Source organism: Aulonocara stuartgranti (assembly GCF_965226115.1).
Source record: "Aulonocara stuartgranti genome assembly, chromosome: 13".
Taxonomy (NCBI): domain Eukaryota; kingdom Metazoa; phylum Chordata; class Actinopteri; order Cichliformes; family Cichlidae; genus Aulonocara; species Aulonocara stuartgranti.
In genome coordinates, this window is record NC_138949.1 from 1,286,513 (window position 1) to 1,294,922 (window position 8,410).

An 8,410-nucleotide genomic window follows, 5' to 3' on the forward strand; every position below is an offset into this window, starting at 1 on the left:
TTACCAGAGAAATCAGCTGGCTCCATTACCACAGGGCCAGGTTTTAATAGCTTCACTCTCATACACAAACACTTTCTCTTCATGAAAATCACCCCAGGGCCTTCCTCTTAATTATCAAGTCTTATCACAAACATCAGGAATATATTCTCAGGACAAAATTAGGCATGTGCTTACAGCACACCACTAATTGTATAGCCATTCAAGAAGAGAAATGAACAAGTGAGACTTCAGAGGGGAACCTTACAAAGGGAAAATCAGCTTTTATAGCCGGCTCACTCATCATTTAAATTTTACCACAAAATAACTTTACAGTATGAGGGAAAAAATGTTTCCTAAAATACAAAACTGCAGTCACCGTTTGATAGTAGATTCATTCTGAAGTGGAACAGTGTTGTTGTGCCCCATCAGGTTGACCCTCTATGTTAAAATATTGCTACTCTGAGTGACTGAAACATACAATTAGGTCCATAAGTATTTTGACAGTGACAATTCAGAGAATTTTAATTCAAACAATCAAAATCAGACGACAGTACACTTTCTGCTTAAATCCAAAAACTAAACCAAAATGATGAATTAACAGGCTCGCATTTTCAGACAGTCAAAAGACACTAGACAACTGAATGTTAAACAGTTCTCACAGCCAGATGACAAATAAAGCAAATAAAAGATCTGCAGTGGATTGCAAGTTTTAAGCTTGAACAGCTTTCCACTGAAGCTCTCATTAAAAGATCCCAAAGTGATGGCCATGCAAGTGAAGAAAGCTGACATTAACCCAAATAACCCTCCGTCTCAGATACAGTAGGTTCATTTAGAAGTGATGTGGTGCATGAATGCACTGGCTAGATCATCAATGCCAAAAGGTCTGAAGGAGCACAGAAAACTACTAAAGGGGATGATTGCAGAATAATTTCCACTGTTAAGAAAAAACCCTTTACAACATTATGGAAGTAGGAATATTTTTGTCAAATGAAGGGGAATACATTGGCTTTGCCACAGACCAAACCACAAATAACATTTAGAAACAGAAAGACCAAATAAGACTTCATCACAACATGTCTGAGAGAGCCTGCACAACTCTGGGAAATAAAAAGCAGAAAAATAGGATAAATCTGCAAGACAGTGTTAAAAATATATAGAGGGAAGATAAGGAACGCATAGAAATGCATAGGTAATGACCTCAACCATAACCCCACGAGTACATCATCACCTGCGAATGTTATGCCATAGTGTATGTGTCTGCCAGTGGAACCAGGCCATGACATGACTGCTAGCAGAAGTATCAGGATGCATTAGCCCCTTTTCCGTTTGTACCTCTTCGGATTGACTCGGCACGGTTCACCACAGTTTTCAGGATTTTCCATCAGATCGTAGTACCTGGTACTTTTTTTAGTACCTGCTCGGCTGGGGTTTCAAGTGACTAAAACAGGTACTAAAATGTGACGTCGTCAGACTGCATGGCATTGATTGGGTGGTTAGTAGTGTCTGATTAGTCATGAGTGTCTCAGCTCAAGAAAATCATAACCGCCATTTTTTAAACTCAGCAACAAAGGGAATGGCTACAAAAAAAACAACGCCGTGACCCCCACGAGTGTGACGAAAAGCTACAGACAGAGCAGCAGGTCGCTTCAACATCCACCTTTGTTCTAGTGTTTGTGTAGCATATTAGGCAAGGCAAGGCAAGGCAAGTTTATTTGTATAGCACAATTCAACAACAAGGTGATTCAAAGTGCTTTACAGAGACATTAGAAACAAGAACAAATAAAAAGCATGATTTAAAATTGATTAAAACAAGCAAATAAACTAACTAACTAATTAACAAACAAACAACAAACAACAGTATATAAAATCAAAACAGATAAAATCAGAACAGTAGATAAAATCAGTAGTTAAATGTAAGTTTTGAAATTTAAGCTTAAAGTGTGGATTTGGTGCTTTATTCAAATGCAGCTGAGAACAGGTGAGTCTTCAACCTGGATTTAAATAAACTGAGTGTTTCAGCTGATCTGAGGCTTTCTGGGAGTTTGTTCCAGATATAAGGAGCATAAAAGCTGAATGCAGCTTCTCCGTGTCTGGTTCTGACTCTGGGAACTGATAAAAGACCGGATCCAGATGACCTGAGGGATCTGGAAGGTTCATACTGGGTCAGGAGGTCATTGATGTATTTTGGTCCTAAACCATTCAGAGCTTTATAGACCAGCATCAGAACTTTAAAGTCTATCCTCTGACGGACAGGCAGCCAGTGTAAAGACCTCAGAGCTGGACTGATGTGGTCCACTTTTTTGGTCTTAGTGAGGACTCGAGCAGCAGAGTTCTGAATGAGCTGTAGTTGTCTGACTGATTTTTTAGGTAGACCTGTAAAGATGCTGTTACAGTAATCAAGCCTACTAAAGATGAATGCATGGACTAGTTTTTCCAGGTCCTGTTGAGACATCAGATCTTTTATCCTTGATATATTCTTGAGGTGATAGTAAGCTGATTTTGTTATTGTCTTAATGTGTTTTTCTAAGTTTAGGTCTGCATCCATCACTACACCCAAATTTCTCGCCTGGTTTGTGGTTTTTAGATGTATAGATTGAAGTTCTCTGGTGACCTGTAATCGTTTTTCTTTGGCGCCAAAGACTATTACCTCAGTTTTGTTTTTGTTTAGCTGGAGAAAATTGTGGCACAACCAGTCATTGATTTCCTCAATGCATTTACCAAGAGCCTGTACAGGGCCTCGGTCTCCTGGTGACATTGTGATATATATTTGTGTGTCATCTGCATAGCTGTGATAGTTTATTTTGTTGTTGTTTATAATCTGTGCCAGTGGGAGCATGTAGATGTTAAACAGAAGGGGTCCCAAGATGGAACCTTGGGGAACTCCACATGTGATACTTGTCTGCTCAGATGTGAAGTTACCTATTGATACAAAGTATTTCCTGTTTTCTACGTATGTTTTGAACCAGTTTAGTACAGTTCCTGAAAGACCTGTCCAGTTCTCCAGTCGTTTGAGTAATATGTTGTGGTCAACTGTATCAAATGCTGCACTGAGATCCAGTAAAACTAAGACTGACATTTTTCCACTGTCTGTATTCAGACATATGTCATTAAACACTTTGGTCAGAGCGGTTTCAGTGCTGTGGTTCTGTCTAAAACCTGACTGGAAGGCATCGTAGCAATTATTCTGTTTTAAGAAGTAACTGAGCTGTCGAGAAACTGCTTTTTCAATGATCTTACTTAAAAACGGGAGATTTGAGATCGGCCTGTAGTTGTTCATTTGTGTCTTGTCAAGATTGTCCTTTTTCAGTATAGGTTTGATTACAGCAGTTTTTAGTGATTCTGGAAACACACCTGATAATAAAGAAAAGTTGACGATCTGTAACAGGTTTGACTCTAAAGTCTTTGAGACCTTTTTGAAAAAACTTGTTGGCAGGACATCTAAACAGCAAGAGGAGGAGTTCAGTTGACCTAAGATGTCCTCCAGGTCTTTGCTGTTAATCGGGTGAAACTGTTTGATGGTGTTTAAACAGTTTTTCGGTGGACACAGTACATATCCTGGATCTGCTGTTGATGTACCAATTGCTTGTCTAATTTTTTGGATTTTTTCAGTGAAGAATTTGGCAAAGTCATTGCAGGCCATGGTCGAATGAAGTTCAGCTGCCACTGACACAGGAGGGTTTGTTAGCCTGTCGACTGTAGAAAATAAGACCCGAGCATTATGGCTGTTTTTAGTGATGATGTCAGAGAAGTAGGACCTCCTTGCACTCCTCAGTTGTAAATTATAATTGTGAAGTTTCTCTTTATAAATGTCATAATGAACCTGGAGGTTTGTTTTTCTCCATCTGCGCTCAGCTTTCCTACACTCTCTTTTTTCATTTTTCACCAGTGTGGAGTTTCTCCATGGAGACTTTTTCCTTCCAGAGATAACCTTCACCTTAATGGGAGCAATAGTGTCCATTACATTTAACATGTTAGCATTGAAGCTATTGACGAGCTCATTGACTGACCCTCTGGGCAGGTCAGGTGTTAATGGGAAGACCTGGTTAAAAATTGCACTACTGTGTTCAGTTATACACCGTTTTGTGATCACTGTTGTTGATATATTTGTGTGGGCTGAGATTTTACTTTCAAAGAAAACACAGTAATGATCAGACAGGCCCACATCAGACACAGTAACCTTTGAAATGCTCAGGCCTTTGGAGATCAGTAGGTCAAGAGTGTGTCCTCTATTATGTGTGGCCTCTGTTACATGCTGAGTCAGCCCAAAGTTGCCCAGAGTGTTACTCAGGTCTTTAGTCCCTTTGTCCTGAGGGTTGTCCACATGAATGTTAAAATCCCCAGCAATAATTACACAGTCAAAATCAACACAGATCACAGACAGCAGTTCACTAAGGTCATTAAAAAAGTCTGTGCAGTATTTGGGAGTAGGGCTGGGCCATATTATACCGTTCACGGTAATACCGGTATAATGTTAGGCAACGATAGGAAAATGAAATATCGCGATAGAATGGGAGTAAAACGCGCATGCGCAGTGCCTTTGTTTTCATACGCACATGGCCGATTGTTGAGTGAAACAGATGAACCAGAATTGGTTTGTAAAAATGGTGCAACTTCCGTGATGTGGAACTGGTTTGGTGTTTGTCCGTCAGATACACAACAAAGCACATTTTTTTGCAGAACATGCAAGCGGCCGTTGTTATTGTCGTATTTGTTGGACTAAGATGCTCTTAAATCTGGGAGTAATCTGGGTCCTAAACTCCGTATTCTTCAGGTCAAACAACACTGCAGCATCACTTAGAGTTAAAAACTGTCTAAATTCTTTCATCTTTAATAAAACGATCAGCATTGCTGCTTTACCAGGTGTAACTATAAAGTTTAACTTCCAGGCATCCATGAAAACAAAAGTTATTACATTTAACGGAGTTAGAAGTTAGCAGGAAGCTAGCGGAAGTTAGCTCGCTAGTTTCGCTAGTTACCTAAGCATGATATTGCATGTTCTGACTGAGAGATTTCTGAAAAAATTCAAACGTACAGCTCTGCTATCACTTCCAACATAAATGAAGACAGAAAACTAAACAGCAGTGACGTTTGTAGGGTTACTGAAGTTGGGCTAGCTGGTATATAATGATGTGCTACGTGATCGCTAGCGACACAGCTATGTTAGCATAACATAAACAGTGAAGCTGGAGGACGAACACTAACACTTTTCCACTTATAAAAGTTAACGTGAAGGTTCTTCATGGTTAGAGACAAATGCAATCGCATGGCAGGATGCTGTAAACGGACCAAACTTCAGTCAGGAGAACAACTGAGATAATCCATCCACAATACGAGGTTAGTCATTAATATACTGCAACATGGGAATAGAGCAGCTGCCAGAGAATTCAACATTAATGAATCAATGGTACAGAAGTGGAGGAAGCAAGAAGAATGAGTTTAATAAAGTTTGATTTATCTGACTGCTTTGTTTCGCTTAATGTGCCTTATAATCCCGTGCACCTTATGGTCCGAAAAATGCGTACTGCACACTGCAGTTTAATGTTGCAAAGCACCTCTTTTTAACTTCAGTGGATATTATACATGGTTATGCTCAGGATATGTCAGCCCATTTCTACTGGAAATGCCTTTTGGTTAAACTTTCAGCAAGGAATTTGCATTTGCACTGTTACATTTTTATAAAGCTTTAATGTACATAAAAACCAGCTTCTTGTTTAAGTGAAAATAAATGGAAGGTTGTCTTTTTGCGCTAGTAATGTTGTGGAGTTGTATTTTGTCTCGCATCAATTATATCGTCGGTTATATCGTTATCGCAAATTTTCAAATATATATCGTGATAAATATTTTTGGCCATATCGCCCTGCTCTATTTGGGAGGCCTGTAAACATTAAGAAACACAACTTTGGATGGGGCCTTCAGCTGTAAAGCCACATATTCAAAAGACTGAAAACTTCCAGGAGATAGCTGCTTACATTGAAATGATTCATTAAATAAGACAGCAACCCCTCCTCCTCTCCTGCTCGCCCTGACCTCACTGATAAAACTGTAGTTAGGAGGGGTCGTCTCGATGAGAACAGCTACACTGTTACTTTGGTCCAACCAAGTTTCAGTTAAAAACATAAAATCAAGGCTGTGCTCAGTGATTAAATCATTAATTAAAAATGTTTTCCCAGCTAGAGATCTAATGTTTAATAAAGCCAACTTAAGTGTTTTAGAGGTATTACTTGTCCCCTCGTGTTTGGGAGCAGTCTGTGACACACAAGGTATGTTTACTATGTTTAAAGATCTTTTAGAGTGCAGCTCTCTGTGTTTTGACCAGGCCACATGTCTCCTGTCACCTAAAAGTACAGAAATTTTAAAACCTTCTAGTAAACAGGGTCCCAGCTTCTCCTGGGACCCTGCAATGCGCAGACACGTTGCTATGACGACAAGCACACAAACAAGGTAATATTAATGTATACTTTATTGATCCCCACGGGGAAATTCCTCTCTGCATTTAATCCATTCACTCAGTGAAGCAGTGGGCAGCCATTGGGCGCCCAAGGAGCAGTGTGTAGGGAACCCCCAACCTTCCGATCATGGGGCCACCACTCTACCTACTGCACTATCCCTGCCCCAAGGTTTGCCCTGCCCCAGCAAACAAGGTACTACTGGGTCGTAATGGCAAACCAGTTGGTCTGAGTCGGGTCCTGTCGACCCAAGTAGGTACTAATAGAAAAAGGGCTACTGTGGCGTGTAGGGGCTATACTTTGATCAGATTCAGCCAAAAGCTATAAAACTGCAAATAGATTGTGATGCAACGAATACTACAAAAAGAACCCAAGAGATTCTCCAGGCAACTAAGAGGAACCTGAGTATTTTTCAAAGACCAAGGCTGTCTCAGCCCAAATAGAGAATGCTTTAGTTAGTGAAGACAAAACTGAAGACAGAGACACAAACAAACAAACAGCAACTGAAGGTGGCAGCATGGCAGCAGTAAAGTCCTCCAGAGCATCTCAAAGGCGGAAACGCACCATGCCTGCTCTTCTAGTTTCTCAGCAAAATGAACAAGTCAAAGCAATTTGTTTTTCACTTCGATTTACGGAGTGTCTTCGGGTGTCTTTGAATTCAGCCATCTCCAGCTGATTAGTTTTATTTCCATCAAACCACATGGAAGCTTTTCATTCCTAATACATTACCCAATCCATATCAGTAAAGAGATCCAACATATTTTTCCCCATAGAGATCGGATGTTTTTTCAAAGTGTTCCTGTTATTTTTTTCAACAGTGTATTTCTGATTACTTTTGTGCTTCTGAATATCGAGTCTGTGTAAAAAAAAAAATGGCTGCAATTCTTAAACAGTTAATGCATTACTTTTGTTAAATCCTTTGAATTTAAGCTCAAGGTTTGGACTTACCACATCTTCATCGTTAGATTTGAAATCCATTATGGTGGTGTAGAGAAGCAAAGCTTAAAAATTTGTCACTGTGTAACTATATATATAAACAATATATACTGTATTAAGATGGTCCTAAAATGGTGATGGTCTGGAGTGGAGATGACAACGATAAAGTAGTCTGATCAACCCTTTCTCAGGCCGCGTTCTAGATCATTTAATTTGATATTAAATCATATGTATTTGTAAAGTAGAGTCGGCGAAAGGGGTTCAAAGAGCGCCGAGTCTGCAATGCTGCGGCTATTAGTGTAATCCGAACAGCTCGGGTTATTTGGCAACGACCAAAACATCCAACCTGGTGTCGACAGCACCTCTGTCGCTGTGCAACATCTGGTCTACTTCACGTTACACTAGTGAAAATATGGGACTTGGCAGTAAACCAGACACAAGGGTGCCTTCTCAGTGCACATACCTGTCGGACTCACCACACTATATTACATGAAGGAGGACATTTGAAAAGCAGCACGGCAGCAAACTAACTCTTTAGCCTGCTGAGTGCATGCGCAAAGCTCGCTAACGTTAGCTTAGCTAAGAACAGCGTTCAGTGTGTCTGGGTAAACGTCTAACCTATAAAACCGTGGCCTGACCATGGCTTCCTGGTGGTTTTATCTCATTGTAGTGCAGGTATATCCTTGAGTTGTCCAGCCGCTAACAAGGATTCCCAGTACAAACACCAGTCCCCTAACTACGGGTATGACTTGTACCCACAGTTAGCTGCTGTGGCTATTAGAGCTACTCAAAATCCTGCAGACAACCGGGCTTCAGCCCCTAGGCCTTAGCATAAAATATGTCTGTGACGCTCACCTGTATTCATTGTCCACACACAGTGATCCGTCCATGGCGGAGAAGCACAACAAGCTTCAGTATTTACAGTGAGAAAGTGAACTTCGTTTCGTCGGTGCTCAGGTAGCCATCTTGGTTCTGCCGGGGCCTGGAGTCAACCAAATCCGTCACACAGGGGGAGGGTTTACAATCTGAAGGCCCGCGTTATTAATCCA

At 40.5% G+C, this 8,410-nt stretch overlaps 1 protein-coding gene across 1 annotated transcript in view; it reads right to left on the reverse strand.

Annotated features, from left to right (window-relative positions):
- The window catches only part of LOC309719945 (bifunctional heparan sulfate N-deacetylase/N-sulfotransferase 2-like), a 57,447-nt gene extending 49,037 nt beyond the window's left edge, over positions 1-8,410 (reverse strand). The window contains exon 1 of the mRNA XM_082556376.1: positions 8,217-8,410. The gene's annotated coding sequence lies outside the window, so the exon portion shown is untranslated. The remainder of the gene's footprint in view (positions 1-8,216) is intronic.